Consider the following 17,592-nt stretch of genomic DNA (forward strand, 5'->3'; position numbering starts at 1 on the left):
CTTTGGTCTTGGTGACGTGGAATGCTTCCACTGTGGCGACTGGGATTTGGTTTCCGGGTCGTACCCGTACACCCAAGACTCGTCACCAGTTGTTATGGTGTTCATGAAGTTGGGGTCACTGTTTGTGGAATCCAGCATGTCCTGTGAGACTTCAACACGAAGTTGCTTTTGCTCCGCCATGAGCAGCTTCGGCACGAATTTCGCCGCAACTCTCTTCATGGCCAAAGCATTGGTCATAATTGAATGTGCAGAAAAACTGCTGATGCCCACCTCTTCCGCATTTTCTCGGACAGTCACACGACAGTCCCGCATCACCACAGTGTTCACTTCGGTAATGCCCTGGTCATTTTGGCATGTTGATGACCGAGCGGAGCGTGGCTCGCTCTCCACTGATGTGCGGGTGCCTTTAAACCGGTTGTACCACTGATTAATCTGTCTGCTGCTCATAGCATCATCACCGAAAGCCGTCTGAATCTTTCGAATAGTGTGCACTTGCCTGTCGGCCAGTTTCTGGCAAAACATGATGCAGTAGCGCTTCTCCAGTCGCTCCACCATTTTTCTTGGAATAAAAAACCGACGAGAGCCCTGTGAACTACCTCACACAAAAGCTGCATCCAGCGACTGACGCTGTCCGAAGGCGGGAAAAAATTCGGGCATGCGCACATAGGCTTAAGGTCGGCTGATGCAAGCGCGTTTGTTTCATATCCATCAGGTGTTCGAAAAAAATAAGGTCGGATACTTGTCTAACAGACCTCGTACATACTGCACATACTTGAATTCGTTATACTTCACATACTTACATTCAGTATACCTTATCACCAACTCTTACGTCGCCTTCTTACCTCATCAGCGAATCACTCCTGCAACCAAGTGTGCTGGTCCGGGTTTTACCTGCATTTCCACCTGTGAAGTTGGTAAAAGTTCTTTGGCTGTTTACTGTAATTTCATATTTCAAAAATTTGGTTGCACAAGAGGCTTTGGCAACACTGGCAACCCTAATACCTGGGCAGGCTTCAAGAAAGGCTACCAGCACCTCCTCGTTGCAGACTGTGCTCGACATTCTTCTTGGTTCGACTGCAACTACGAAACCATATAGCTTTCCTCCGAAGCGGCTGGTGATGATTGGTGATGCTTTCATGCAGAAAGAGGCTATTGTCGCATGTGTCAACCTTAGGCCAGAAACCAAACTGGCACAGGTGGAAGCAGCCTTCTCTTTCCCATATGGTAGTTCAGACTCGCGAGGCACATTCCTTCTGTCAATTTGCACACTGTCAATGTGAGTGAGACTGATCAAAAGTTGGCTATGGTGTCAGGTTTCTTGTCTGGTTTTGGTAGTGGTATCATAACCAAGTGTTTCCACTCTTGCGGAATTCCAATATTCCAGATTTCATTGACTACAAGCATTAGTGCTTGCTTCCTCGTTTCAGCAAGATTCCTCAACATCTGCAATATGACTGCATCTTTGCCATGTGCGCTTTAAGTGTTGACATGTTCGAGAGCAACAACAGGTTCTGCCACCGTAAAGAAGCCTTCCATTCCTTCCTTGGCAAGTGGTCAATAAGGTGCGTACAACTCTGGTGACTGTGAGGTGGTACGCGAAAGCATCTGCAGCTTGTTCCTTAAATTACTCAGATGTGCACTGAAGATCGAGATGCCTGTTTTCAATAGTATTAAAGTATTTGGTTCATTATGTGATAGTCGAAAATGTGTCGCATCTTACTGAGACCTATACGTTCAAATGACGCACAGTGATCCATCCACTAGTCTCTGGCAAAGTTTCTTAGCATGACATCATGCCTGCTCAGTCTTGTGCAGAACATTGATCTGGGTTTGTTGCGTGCAGCCACAATTTAAGTATGAAGTGTGCAGCTTGGCTTGCTCACCCCAAAGTTGCAGCAGGTGCTTGTCAGGGCTGGATCATGCCCCAGTAAGCTCTAGTTCCCATGTCGCTATTTGCAGTGTGTAAAAGATGCATGTTGCTAGCGATTCTTCAACGCGTTCACATTCTCCAGACTCATGTGCATCACGGAAGTGGTCCCAGCCTGAAACCCTGATTTTATGAGTGTGGATGACTTTCACCACTACATCAAGTGTTATACTGAATAATGGTCGCTGCCTCTTGGGGCAGAGTCGCACTGACACTCTGGATGAAGGTCCCAGTTGCCCATGCTAGGTAAGTGTACAGCCCTTCTGGTTTTAATAGAGGGTGTGGCAGTTGGGATAGTTGCTGTGGTGTCTGCTTCGTCAAGGTGGCATCCTCTTGGGTGAACGTCTTTGCATCCCCAATGTGGGTGATGTGTATTGAGCTCACCTCGACTGAGTATTCTGTGCTCGCGAAAGCGACCTTAAAGATGTCAAAGCCAAGTAAAGTTGCCTCGGCTGCTGTGCCTGGTTTTGGGACAGAGGTAGACCAGTGCCAAAACGCCTTCCTTTCACTGCCTTAGCCTGCAGCACACCACCACAACTTTCTGATAAGACATATGTTTATTCAAGCTGTTCTTTCCTTTCCCTAATTCAATAATAGCCAATTTTAGGAGCTGCAAATCAAGCTGACTTTTTAGCTACTTCTACTAGCTTATTGCGCGGTTAATTTTCTAGTTGGGCATGACATGCTTCGTGCTTAAAGAACGAACTGTTTAAATAATTGCTGGAGTAATATTAGGACAGGCATCTCTAACTGAGTGATCATTGCTTTTGTCGCACAATGTGGCAATGAGCTAGGCAGATGCTGTCACGACAGCGTAGTGTTTAGGTTGTATGAGCCTAGAAGAAACAAAATTGGAGTTGGGAATTTCAAAGCCCTATTTTTACAGCCTGTCTTTACCCTGCTGACATTAGAGAGCTTTAGATTAGTAGCCGAAAGGAGCATTCGTAAACAAGAATCCTGTTTGGGTATTTCTAGGACCCATCTGGTTTGCATAACCAAGCAGCACATGAGCCGCTTGCATCTTCTAGTCCAATATTATTTTCATTGTAAAGCAACCAATATCGTAATAAGTCTGATTAACCTGTATCAGTATGCTAGAAATTTTGAGCACGTAAGGTGTGTCGGTTGAGTGATTAAAGCACTTCACCGCACCCTTGGCCGCTAGACTTGTGCTTTCCAGTATTACTTACTAATCAACTGCTGAGGCGTTTACATTGTTTTTCTGTGCTGTAAAATTAGTTTGACAGTCCTAATAAGATTGTTAAATTGAAGCTGTGGATTGTTATATTGTCACGTGGTAGTGACGGTGAAGAAAAGCAGCAATACGGTGGAATACAAAACTAGCTTTTATTGGGCGAACCTGTGCCCACAAAAACAGGCTACACTCGTAGCACAACTATAGCGGCGAACACGGTCGGCGATCGTCGGAAATCTGATCAGCGAGTCAAGCGCGTCCGCTTTTATAGAGCAGTCGTCGAATGTTCCAGACTAATCGTTCGGACCCGCGTACCTTCCACAAAGTTCTACACCATTCGCGTTACACGATGAAATCAGATAACACAACGTTCGGCGACAACAGATAGCCGGGTAGAAGTATCGATAACTTTCCAGAAACTTCGGATACATGCAGGCGCGTCCCGCGCTGTGGGATTACATTTGTTAGGTGGCGAAACGTGGTCGCCCGATAAAGATAAGTACACGTGTCAATATTGGCCATGTCATTCTAACACTGTTAGGTCTGAAACTGTCAAAGCACTGGCAACTTCAATAAGCTTCACCTCACTGCACATATGTATTGCGATGGTACCATTCAACAAGTGGAAATAAAAATACCGACAAATACAGACTTCGAGAGCGGGTGGGGCAGTATCTGCCTGGTAACGGCGCCATCAAAGCTGTAACTAGGGCTGCCATACATCCCGTCACCGCAACACACTGTCTGCTTCATCGCATTACACAAGTAGGTTGCGGTGAAGTTATCGCAAACGCACATATACACATTCATTCGTCCCAACTTTATACGGAACCCTGCGTCCCATTACTAAAACTACGAGCGCGAAACACGGGCGGAGATGCAGCTGAACATAACAGGGCGCAGTATTAAGATCCACCTCACCATGTGAATCGCGCCTTAAGTACGAATAATATTAAGCATATACTCCGCATTTTAGTTCGTGGAATTCTGGCAGACCATTTGATGTCTTAAAGCTCCGTTAAGTTCACAGGACTAAGCGATAATTGTCGTAAAGCCCATAATAAAAGTAAATTATACGAAGTCACGAGTGGCGCACTAGCGCTGAACACGATTGAAAACATGCGCTGCCCCATTTCAAGGACGCGTGAACAGTTGTGAGGCAACACCACCTTAAGCATTACTTACGTAAGGGAAGTCGTGGCGAAGAACACGTACAATACCTCCGCCTAAGACGGCCGTGAAGTAAAGGTGCATGTCCGATGTGATGACGCTGCCTAAAACGGCGAACATGGCGACGCTGCTGCAGAGCGCTGGTTCGCAAATCACATTGCCGAGGCACTACGCCACTTGAATATTTCGATCGTCAGCACCACTGAATTTTTCAGAAATACGGGTTTCACACCACCAGACTTCACCAAGGCCAAAATCCGACATGCGACACCACTACTACAGCATTACTTTTCGGCAACAAATACTGAACCTACTGTGGAGACATACGACCAGCGGTCGGCGTGGGCCGGAGATTCAACGATTCAACGCGCCACATGGCGCCACGGCGTCAATTGGCGCCATCATCGTGCCTCCTCAAAAGTCCCTAAACGATCATGTCCCTAAGTACCTAGGATCAGGTCACGTGAGAGCTTTTTGCACGACACTTAGACGCACACGTCTTGCACGGCAGGTATTAAGCTCCGTAGCTATAGAGCTCCGTAGACGCTCGGCAATAGTTTCTGGCGTTTGTTTTCGCACTCGTGCTGTCTATTTAGTAGACAGTTTTAGTTTCAAGTATGCCGAGACTTCACGGACGCAACCGTGAAAGCTCTACGTACCATACGCGCACTGCGCCTGAAAGGCTTTTAGCTACATGTACGCGACGCACGCCAAAAGCGACCATGTGTCGCCATCTATCGGCACGTATAAACACTGCTGTAGCCATTGACATTCAAGACAAATCAAAGCCAAGCCAGTCGAGTTGGATTGGGGCGCAAAACACGTAGAAGTCTGTTTTTGTGCCGATCGGAGCTTCACAATGCCTAGAAAGGCTTTATGCCACCGTTATCTGCTGTCAGAGTTGTCGTGGGTTGAGATTGACGACCTCCTGATGACAAGAGCGGAGCGGGAGATTTTGAAAGGTTCGCTGGACGATGCGGAATACTACTGCAGGCGCACGAGAGAATCGGAGCTGTTGCGCTACGGGTCGCATTGTGGACTGCTCGATATCGAGAGTACAGAGCCCTTACTCTTCAAGCAGCAGATTAGGTTTGAAAAAAAAGGACTTCACTGACTTGTTTAGTGCACTTGTGGTACCGGAGACTGTAAAGAGTACGGAAGACGTGACCGTGCCTGGTCGGGAGGGGTTATGCATCACGGTACGAAGCCTTGCTTACCCGAACAGGTGGTGCGATCTGGAAGGCATATTTCGCAGGCACTCATCGGTGATGTCGAGGGTGGCATCACAGGTGATTTGCCACATCGCAAGCGAGTTAGAGCACTTGCTTAATGACTTCAACAACCGCGACTGGCTGTCCCCTGCCCACCTTGAAGACTTTGCAAGTGTAAGTTAACTTTGTTCTTTTACTTTAGCGGCAGTGCTGCACGTAACCGCGAATAGCTGTTTTTGCTGCCTCTCTCCTCAATGGCTATATTTCTCCTCACTGTAGGGTATCCCACCTCGTCTTTCTTTTTATTTTTTTATGTGAGGACTAAAGTGTCTGTGGTAAATAGAAACTGAAAAGTTCGAAATGTAGAACCAATGAACCGCAAACTGCCGTCGACATGTGTCAAGATAAAATGTATAGAAAACAATAACCTCGCCAAGCGACAGTGTTCGAAGTACGGAAATTGATATGAGGCATCTACAGTGCAGTCACCTTTCATGCAGAAGTAGCCTCCCCTTCAAAACTTGATCTTCACACCGAAACCTTGCTCTTCTGTATTTAGGCTGAGCATTTTACCTCGGCAAGTTTCACATAAAGTAGGCATATCAAACATATGTAAACATTGCATGTTGGTGTGTATTTCAAGCTACATACTCGTATTACAGATTACGGACATATAAGTGTGTTGGGCGATGTCATTTAGCACACATGGCTTTATGTAAGGGAGCTACTTAAGGGAAACTAATAGTCCTATTTTCCATTTTAACTAAAAGCTGTGTTTTGAGCTCGTATCATTTTGTCATCTCGCAGGCCATCCACAACCGTGGCGCAACACTGACCAACTGCTCGGCATTCATCGATGGTACGGCACGGCCTGTATGCTTGCCCAAAAGAAACCAGCGTGACTACTTCTCCGGCCACAAGCGGATGCATGTAGTGAAGTACCAGTCGGTGATGTGCCCAAATGACATTGTATGCCAGCTTGATGGTCCATATCCTGGAAAGCGGCATGATGCAGGTAGGTTGTCTGGTGACCTATGTGAAAAAAAAAACATTTCACTTCCATACAGATGTGATAAAGATGCATAAACTTGAACATATTGCACTGTGGACGAACATGGACAGTGCTTACTTCCATCACATTATAAATTTACGAACTACATGACTGCTAAGAAAGCAAAGGGCGAACAGAAGAAGCTATAGTGCCGACCTTAGCCCTTTTGTCCTCATTTACACTTCGATGTGTCTGAAACGGTCTTCCATGTACATTTCAACATACTTTTTGGATGGCTTTGTTGAGTCTGCAGAAAATGTATAATGCAAGCGAAGTAAATGTTCAGCTGGTGTGCTAATTTTAATGTAACGGATGTTAATTTCACCGTTATGTGAGTCAATTAAACTCATTTTTTTATTGCAGGGATACTCCAATGCAGCGGCCTCTATGCCAAACTGGAGAAGCTAGTGGGGCCCCATCACTTCGTCATGTATGGTGATCCGGCCTACCGCAGCAGTAGAAACGATGGCGGCAGAGAGAAGAGGGCACGTGAAGAGGTTCTGCGTACTGTATTCTCCATCTTGGGGTCGTTTTAGCGCTTACTTCAAACGGGCACCCCTTCACTATAGCAAAACATTACCGCCTTAGTTAAATGATAGAGACGAGGACGTATAGTAGCTATCGGGCAAGGAGGACGACGGGCGGCCATGTGTAATGTAAGTGCATCTATACTGTATTCAATTTTTTTTTATCATCTGCCGTTAGCGACCTATTAATTCAATCTTGAATTGAGGCTAGCGCAATAAACATGGACGAAAGGAGACTACCTACCACAGGCGCCCAATAGTGGCCACCATTCGTGCAATCAGATTAATTTTATCGAAGCATGCGATGTCCTGGTTGAGCGATGTGGTCTTCTATCGTTAGATATTGACGCCGTCGCTGTTTACCATAAATATTTTCTTGCAGTGTTCTTTTCGTTCCATTCACCTAAATGTTAACGTTGCTGCCGTTCTAATGAAGACAGAGCTGGGGCGCTCTTACACCACTACTTTTACCTCACACCCCTTACAAAACTATTGGAACGAAATCTGTAATCGCGCTGAGTCCTTATCGTTGGAGATGATGGCTTTGGCTGTGAAGCCGAATGCAGTCCTGCCTTCTCAACAAATTCGACGTTCCTTCTACTTGTGTCCTACCGTAATCACATTAAAATATAATTATTTTGCGATATGTATTTTGTATTTAACACTTCCTCTTCATTATCTGCAGTGTGAAAAACGAAGAGCGTCACGCCACTTGTTTTCATGGAGATTACAAGACAGGAGTCTTCCCTGGTTCCGAGCAGTAAAAACAGCGCTAAGCAACAGGACAAAAACAGGGACACAGACCATAGCGCTGATTAACAACAGAGTGTCTTTATTATTTATGCCAGCGGATATATACTCTACCGCTATCTCAAAGCACAGAATGAGCATAAATCGGTATGCGCAGCGGCATTTATTTGCAATCAATGCAATAGAAAGGCGACCTCCTTCAGAAGGAGAGAAATGGAGGGTAGGCTTAAACATGCTTTGCCGCTATTACGAATGTGGAAAGCTTCGGGAGGAATACGTGGGCGGTCACCTCGGTAGTTTGACAAATAGGTGGCATCATTAAAAGACTGCTTGCAGCTGCATTCATTGCAATGCCATGATAGTTGACTTCTCTAGCTTGTTTTTGAACTTTGAGGGTTCACGCATGCAGACATTCATACACCGTCACGTTTCACCGATATTATAATGTTTCCCCCTAGATTCCTTCGGCTGCGAACTCTTTTAGTGCGGCAACAGCTTTACTCGGAAGTAAACAGCACCATCTTATTTCCCGTTGCCTGCTTCTTCATCAAACGATTTCGTTGAAGCGCATCGGTAAACTGAACAAGAAAACAGCGACTATATAGCATTTTGTAGGGGGAGGGGTGTTGTAAATGAACCTGTTATTTTAATGTCGTAAGTTGAAGAAACAAAGAAATGTGCATTATAATATTGAAACCAATGTATATAGATACAAATAGCTCTGAATAGACCCTTATGAATAGCACTTCGACATATGCAGGGCGCTTACGACAACATACACAGGGAATTGCTATGGGATAGCCTCATCACGAGGCCATTGAAGACAACTTCGCAGAGCTGTTGAGGTAGATATAATGAAAAACATTGTAGAAATTGTATAGAAAAGCCAGAAATGGAAAGAATAAGTCGAAATTTACAGAGGGCTGAATGAAGTACGACTTCTGCCTCCATGTTATTGACGCTTTACGTTCAGGGCATAGAAAGACTACTGGAAAACATTGACTTAAGTGTCGATTTAGCTTGCATCCGTAGTGGGCAAAAAGTGCAACAGAATGTCCCTGCGTTGGTGTTTGCGGACGACATGATGCCACTTGGGAACAATGCAAGAAATTTACAGATTAACGAACATAGGTTGCAATGCAAGAGGTCATCTAGGCCTTAGAGTTAGAACAGAGAAATCGAGAATTTTCATCATTATTGATGATGTAAGTAATTTCATGGTATCAATTCAAGAGGAAGTCGTACCTTCAGTCAAGGAATATTAAAAAAAATCTAAGGACACCCAAGCAATTATGAGTTGTGAATGCGGAAGCATCAAGGTGCAATTCAACACCGATGAGAAATCATTCATGTTATGATATCCTCGCGGCGAACCTAGAGTGTTGAGACTCTCTGTCTGTTGTCATTTGGCCTTACAGATGCGCCGTCAGAACACAGGCAACATTTTATCCGAAGTCTACGGATAGCCAGCCATGCTTAGACTACAACAGTCATCCCTCACGAGACTGAAAGTAAGCAATTTTTGTCCTAGAAGGAAAACAAATAAGAAGAATCTGACTTGAATACAACCATTATATCCACCACCTGAATGACGTTAAAGCTACGCTAGCCGTCAGAAACTATCCACAAGCTCTACACGACAGAACTTATGACGTCGTGTCAACATTGGCGAGGCAGTCGAAATTATATACCAAACAGTCTACACCAGAATTTGGCAGAACACTAGCTTTTATAAGAAGATATTCTAGTGCACTTCCAAACATAAACAACATCCTACGAAGCCTTGAAGGAGTCCACTTGTCAAAACGTTGGCTCCGGCTTTGACCTTGTTCCCGTTTTGCTCATCATCTTACGAAGGTACCGTTCGATATTATCAAGTAAGGAACGTCTAATAAAAGCGTCCCCAGCGCCCCATCAGAAAGTTTAAAGACTTGCTAGTGCACGAAAAAGTCTTTCAACATGATTCCCCCGTAATAGAAGCGTGTTGTGGCCCCTGGCGAAAAACCTGAAGGCACCTTCAAAGTGACATTAAAATTAAAAGCACCGCAAATAGCTAGACACACGAAGTGAAAACTAGCTTGTACTTGTTCCCATGTGATTTATATGCTTCAGTGTTCATTCCGTAAGAAAAACAAACATATCGGTGAAATATGACAGTCAACGAACGTCAGATTTAACGGACATCGCGTGGACACAACTAAAAAGCTCAGTAGTGAAACTTCCTAGCTGGACAGGTACTGCGGTGGTTATCTCACTAGGAATTCTGAAACATTTTCCCACAGATTTATTACAATCAACTCCAGAGGAAAAGCTCCTCATGGCACGCATGAATTGGTATCGACAACTAAAAGCGCGCTTCCATGTTTCTACTGTGCACAGACGCACATGCGCAGACGATGAGATGTGATTCAAAGGATATACCGAGCCTCCGTCAGTATGGTGGCGCCAAATCGTTCAGGCGTCTGCAAACGTGTCATTAGACGCATTGTAAATGAATCGAGGCTGAAGAGTACATGCAATGGCCAGCGACTTTTACCTAGATTGCACGGCGCGAACCTGCACTTGACAGGTTTGGATCACCTCCTTCGGCCCTCGGATGTAAGAAAGGTTACAGAACCAACACCCGCGAACAACACAGGCGGAAGGAACCACACCAACAACAAAGAGAACTATAGAGGCGCGAGGAAGTCTCCAAGGAACAAAACTGTGCACTGACGCTGCCTTACAATACGCTGTTTCCCGCAAAATGTATGGTGCTACCACATAATCCACAGAAAAAGGACAAGCACACGCTGTGAGCCACAGCGGCTCTGTTCACTGGACTGCCAGCATGCTTAAACTACAAGCCATCGAAGAAGCAATTCACATCTGTGAAGTGCGTACAGAAGCCATGGCTCACATCTACACTGAAAGTCAAGAGGCAACTGAACTGTACCGATCCCACACGGCTACCAGAGCGCACCGCGTAAAACAAGCTTGCTGCCACCACCGGGATAAGAAACGCCTATGCTTTCTCGCACAGTGGACACCAGACATCAGCGAGATGAAAGCTGGGAACTAGGCTGCCCATGAGGTTGCATGCGAGAAAATTAGGGAGGACTGCCATCGGAGCCTTGGAATGAGCCCACCATCGCTGCAACACACCCATAGCTTCCCGTTATCCGACATTGTGCCAGACCACCGATTGCCTCACTGAACGACGAGAGCAAGCCTCTAGTACCAGAGTCCTCTCCCAGCATCCTTCCTCGCATTCGCACTCACCTTGCCAGAAGAGCCCAGGATCTCTTTCTCAATGCAAGAAATAAAGCTTCCCTTCCACCGGATGTTCCGAGCAAGTCGGGAGGAACAAAAGTGGGATAGCCCCACAGCCTTGTAATCAACGTCAACATGAAGCATCTGATCTGGTGCTGTGCTGCTACAGCCCGAGTCAGCTACAAGCAAACCCGACATCTAAGTGTTGCGCCGTACGACGACTGTGACGCAACTCAAGGAGACGCCACCAGAAGAATTAATGCTGTGCTCTCATTGGCTAAACAGGCGGACGTCTTTCCTTTTACCTTATCGTTTACCCATATCTTCGGCCGCTGGCCATCATTTCAAATAAGAGTTTCAATCAATTATTGATTCAATGAATCATGTTTAAATATGACTTGTACATTTCATAAATGGCCCTCCGATCATTCCAACATATGGAGGTCATTTTTTACACGTTTTTAAACGTAAGTGCTACTTGTAAATGTTTGTTATTGATTAATATTTGCATTATATTTAGCATTACAATGCTGAGTCGTAGAAACATGGCAGCGTTCTTGCTTTGGGCACGCGTTTCAAGAAAGCTTCTCGTTTAATGGGTATAGCGTTAAAACCATAAGGACGCCGTACATGCGTGCTTTATGTAGCTACGATGTTGATGAGGAACTACATTTTCCAAAAAAAGAAAATGAGTGGAAATTTGATTAGCAAAAAAAAAAAGAACAGTTCGAAGTAAAGACATGACCTGCGGATATCTTAGCTTTGTTTTATTCGATTGCCGTTCACATATACAAAGTACCCTTTTAAAAGTAAAGAGAAAATATGTAAGGAGGCCAGCGCACCATCGCAGGTGTTTTCGCGTAGGAAGAGTGCAGTTTTCATTATGACTCCGGCTCCATTCCGCTCCATTTTGCCTTGCTTGCTCGTGAAGACATGTATATAAATTTAGAAAACAATGTATTCCTCAGAAAAGCAAAGCAGTCCATTACAGATGCGAACGTGGGTCGTCCATGGTAGATATGCTCTTTTTTTTCCCGTGAAGATATGTATATAAATCTGTGAAACAATGCACTGCTTACAAAAGCAAAGCAATTCATTACAGAGTGGTGCGGCAAAGATAAAAGGCGTGAACCAGATGTGCTATGGCCGTCTCCAAGCACCTTTCGCGGTCTTATTTTTTGTTTGTTGCGTATGAAGGAAAACGATGAGGGCCCTCCAGCACAATACTTTTTGCGGCACTTGGTGTGTGAGAGGAAAGTTTGCGCAAACACACGTATATTTGTGCACCGCTAAAATTTACTTTGGCCCGCATTGACTAACTGTCCTTATCTTAACGCTGAAAGGCGCCCTTTTATATCAGTAAGGAATGTATAAGGTTTAGAAAATGGCAAGCCGTGATACAGAAATGTGCCTTTTCGCGTGAAATGGCATCTTTAATAAAGGCTGCCGTATCATTATAAGAAATGAGCATGGGAGCTAAGCTACAAACTTTTCATAGCCTTAAATGGCGCTTTTATAAAAGAAGAATCCAATATTCTTGCTGAAAATAACAGACATAAAAAATGCAAATTGCTAGGCGCCATGAGAAATGCAGTCTGAAAGTTGTAGCTGTCGTGCATCTCTCATCTGACAATACGTGTCACCGGTTTCTTTTCTTGTTTTGTCGTTTTCTTTTGTGATTCCTGGAAATTTGCATATTGTAATTTCGTGTGTGGTAATAATTGCGCGTGTTTGTTTATTGATTTGTATATCTATTTTATTCAGGCGTTCGCTTACTTATTCCAGAATTTGTTGTGCGTATGTTCCAAGAAACAATAATCAATCTACGGAGGAAGAGCGGAAAATTTCGGTTCACCTCATAACGAGACACAGAAACGTGCTAGAAAACAAGCTTACCGACGTGGTGTCCCTAAGCGAGGATAAGAGGAAACGGAAGCAGACAGAAGGCGAGTAACAGCTACGAGGAGCAGCTACGTAAGTGTTGGGACAACCTGAAAAGAGAAGTGGGGCACAGCCGCGGACACAAAGGAGCCGATCAGAACCGGTGAGTTGTATTGCTTCTCTTTTGTCGCTTCTCAGAAAAAAAGAATTAAAAAAAAATGTTAAAAAGCGATGTCACCACTGGGCGTCGTCGCATAATCCGTGAGGGCCGCGTGTATTCAGCCCAAATGGCTCGCAAAACAAAAGCACCGAGCGTTCCGACGTGCTTGCGGTGTCGCCCGTCTCTGGCTGGCGCGGCCGCGCGAGAATCCTGCCACTGTTGTCTCGACCCAGCACGACCGAGGCTGCGGAACACTTATCGGGAAGGAGAAAGAAAAGTGAGAGTGTCGACTGCTTTTCTCACTCCTACACGGGAAGCGCTACATATTTAATTTAATTTCATTTCAGTTACTCAGGGCCGTACAGGTATTGAAGAGAGCAGTGGCAGTAATGTAAAAAAGGGAGCTAATGAGGCAGCACATGGTCACAGAGAGCTGACTTGAACACACGATTATCCGTGAAGGTGATGGTGGAGGTTGGAAGGCGATTCTTGGCTTCTTTTCGGAAGCAAGTCTTCCAAGTATGCGTTTCTCTTGCAGTCAGGTATACCCAAAATTTCATACGATGAACAAGGAAGGATCACAGATGGCTTGGAGGAGAAAAAGTATTTTTCAAGCTTATTATTAGGGTAATTTATTTATTGAAACATGCATATGTAGGAAAAACAGCAAAAAAAAGGAGCAGTAGGACAATCTTTTGCTTCGATTGTATTTCAAAGAGGATAACTGCAGCGGAGCGGTCTTGAACTCATTCTTTAAAGAATGTGTTACACTTTCATCGGCGTTGTAATCCAATATGCATCTCCTTGACTTCCTTGCTTTTCAGGGGGGCTACAAAGAAGCCGATTCGGTCCTCACAGAAGAGCTGCAATGAGTCGGCACCGTGGTATCGTATGTGTGAATATGCGATACCACTTTGTCACGTTGACCGATACCACGGTCAATATGAATTGACAGCCCTTTTGATAGCGGCCGTGCGCGACAAAACGTCGCTACGAGCGTTGCCACGGCAGGTGTTGCTGCCCTGTTGTCATCCATGCAACCAGTGGCGATCCTTGAAGGCGATGCCAAAATAATAAGCGTGTTGTCTTGACACGTGAACCGCATGTTGTTTCAGTTGTCCTCTACATAGGGCTTCAAAAGAATTACTGGTTGTGTAGAAACATCCTTTGTTTAGGTAATAACGTGACTGCGTAAGGTACGGGAAGCATATTTTGGATTCGACACAACCAGCATGTTCGTCGTGTTAACTAATTAGTAGAATTCCTCAACCTGAAGAAGGTTACGTATCATCTGTTATGTGAAGTGCTTTTATGGTGGTGCCGAGTCAAACTAGATTTACATATCACTAAGAGCGGAGCGCTGTTTCTTTCAGCTATCGATTTTGTGAAAGCGTACCGCAAATACAGTAATTGATGTGAGTTGCTGCTCCTCAGCTTGCATAGATTTGCTAATTTACTGCTAGGTCACTATAATAGGAAGAGGTGGTCACGTTCGGGTACCAGCTGGCGTTCAGTGAAATTGGAAGAGGTTCAGGACACATTTGTTAATTAAGGTACGTAACGACAAAAGATGTAGAAAAAGTGTGCCCATGAGAGTATACCATGATGGTATTGTTTGCTCTCTGTGCCAATACTCAGTTTGACAGGCTGTGTGTGAAAAATTATCTCGCAATGAAGGGGTGGGGGGTGGGGGGGCATGAAATATCTGTATGCTTTATACGCGGCAATGGTATATTATTTCGCCGCCAGTGATGTAGCAGACCATCTCGCCAACCAGGATGGCCCTATCTTGGAGCTGGAAGGACTGAGCCCTTTCAGCGCTGATACTTCTTGAGCACAAGCGCAATGTTTACGTGAACCGGAAGCATCTCAAGCTCCACAAGCCCCTATGAGCCAGCAATCCACGACCACTCCCACACGTCCACTACCTCCACTTGTTCGGAAACGTACAAGAATGGCAAGAACTTCAAAGCTCGAAAAAAAATTCCTAGACCGCTGAATGCTCTTGCACCACGAAGCGCTAACTGGCGAATGGAGCACCTGCTGCGTATGCGAGTTATGAGTGCTCATAGAAAAGAATGGAAGGTCATCAACGCGCGAAAACTTAAGTATATTGAAGCGAACGTAGTCCATCTGATTTTGAAAATATTCTGCTGCTGAAAAAGCAGTTGAAATAACAATGATTTTTCATCAGAAGCAATGTTGTTTATGTGTTCTTAGAGAAAATTGTAACGAATAACACGCCTGCGTTCTTTGAACCCATCTTCAGAGTGCGATTCCTCTAGCTCATCAGGTGGCAATTATGGACCTGTCTGTGCGGCAGTAGGAGGAGATGCAGCAGGAGTTGGGTGGCTGCATTCAGGTGGCACTACGAATGCGTGCCACCTGAATAACCCTTGCTTCATTGCTCATAACTTTGGTGCAGTGCCTTTCGGCGCCCGTTCTTGCGTTGAGCATCGGCGTTAGCGAGCAAACGAGCACAGCGAAGGATAAAAGAGCGAATGCGAAGGGCAGCAGGATGTGAAAGACGGCAATAGCGGAGCGAGTGCTAGGAGGAAAGTGCAACGAAACAATGAGGTAGAAAGCGGAGGAGGATGGTATGGTGAAAGCGCGAGAAACAAAGCGTAGTGCCGCGCAAGACGGGCTCGATAGCGACGACCACTACGACATGGCTCTAAAAGAGCGCGCTACGTCTGTTTACCGATCGCATGCGGAGACCGCGTACATCGATACCATATATGGAAACAATGCACTGCTTGAGCGGAGGTCTGTATGCGGCGGCTGCTGTGAACCGCGCCAAAGCGTTACTCACGTGCTACCTCTCGCAATCTCTCGATTAGCGAGGTAGGTCCGCTACACTTCGCTCCATTTCTAATTTCTCGCGCGAGACAGATTGCCTACGCAAGCTAATATACTGCGAAGTAAAAACACGCATATATTTCGCATTAGAGGATACCGTAATCGTCGGTGTATTTTCTGCCCCCGAAACATGGTACAATCTGGACCGAACCAGAAGGCAGTTCAATGACTCGCAGCGGCTTCGTCGCATTCTGCTACGAGGAAATGACAGGGCAATGATCGCCGGCTGCAACTGCAACCCCAAAGGCGGCGTTGCAGTTTAACACAGCGTCCTCAACCATTACCTGCCACGAGTTGAGAATGGGGCAAACCTATAGCTCCCACTCGTCAAGCAAGGAATAAAATCATTAATTCTTGTGGCGGAAAGGAAGCTACAGCGCACACAACTGCACCAGCTCGCGCTATGTGGGACGTCACCTATACGTGCCAGTCGTGTCAGAGAACTGTGATCCAATTGAACTCCTTTAAATAGGAGTGCTTGGGTCCTCCGGAACCCTTAGTTATACCGGTTACTCCATGGTAAAGGTCTCGTAGCGCACAACTCGCACAAGAACAGGGACAGAGTTATTCCTTCGTTATACAAGTCATCCGGTTCTAGAGACGTTCGTTATAGAGGTGCTAGAGTGCAGTTGGCGTAGGCAAGAGAGATGCATGCCCACGGTTTGAACCTCGCGTTCGTATGCCTGCGGCATCATCTGTTCGGTACAAACAACTAGGCGAAGGTACGGGACATGAATTATAGCGTTATTGTAGCCAAATAATAGACGCACAATCCTACGTGTTATCGCTCATACCCATGCATCCACTCTGGTAAAGTTTCTAGTTTTCTGACAAATACTTCGTTATGGTGCGATTATCGAGAAAATCAGAACAATCTTTTTGAACAGCCTCGGTTGCAGCGAAAGGTTCTTTATATTTCTTACGCAAAGCCTGTAAAGATTACAAATGCGATGCTGAAAGTCATAGTTATCGAAAACACGCTTTTTCAGAGCTGAAAAAAAATCACCGTAGACGCCGACACTAATTTGTAAGAAAAATCGCTTTACGTGAATGTAACCGGGTAGGTGTGATGTGATACTTGTAGTGACCCAAGTTGATGTCAAATAAAGTTTCCTGAAGAGCGACAGATTCCCTGTTTGTCCCTGGGGCACATAACAATTGGCCTCATGACTAGATAACCAGTGAAATGTAAGTTATACATTTTTGACAAATCGAAGGCGAATTCTATTGTGCCCTTTTCCTATTTACTTGATTGGGTACGTGACATTGTTATTGTGCAAAACAAAATAACACGTGTTTAGCTCTGTCAGCGGGGTGTATTTGCATCGCAAATATCAATAATGGGTTATATATCACGTGATACCAGGAATCTGTGCTGTCTAGTACAAGTGGGGACCTTTTTCAGAAGCGGACACACGAAAATGCGTTTTTCGTAACGTCAGGCCTTAAAACCCGCAGTGCGAAATCACTGAAAGCACCGTGAGAGCAAGAGACTGGTGGCGACCATTCCTTCACAGTGGAGTTCCTTTAAATCAAGGACAGGCCGTCCAGAGAGCCCACGATATGGCGCTAACGTTAAACGTTACTGTCCCGACATGGTGGCCGCCTG

The 17,592-nt window shown here is 45.4% G+C and overlaps 1 pseudogene; it reads left to right on the forward strand.

The window, feature by feature from the left end:
- Nucleotides 1-5,223: 5,223 nt before the first annotated feature.
- LOC126518112 (uncharacterized) lies at nucleotides 5,224-7,090 on the forward strand (annotated as a pseudogene).
- The last annotated feature ends 10,502 nt before the right edge of the window (nucleotides 7,091-17,592 follow it).

This window comes from Dermacentor andersoni, unplaced genomic scaffold (genome assembly GCF_023375885.2).
Source record: "Dermacentor andersoni unplaced genomic scaffold, qqDerAnde1_hic_scaffold ctg00000033.1, whole genome shotgun sequence".
Lineage (NCBI taxonomy): Eukaryota > Metazoa > Arthropoda > Arachnida > Ixodida > Ixodidae > Dermacentor > Dermacentor andersoni.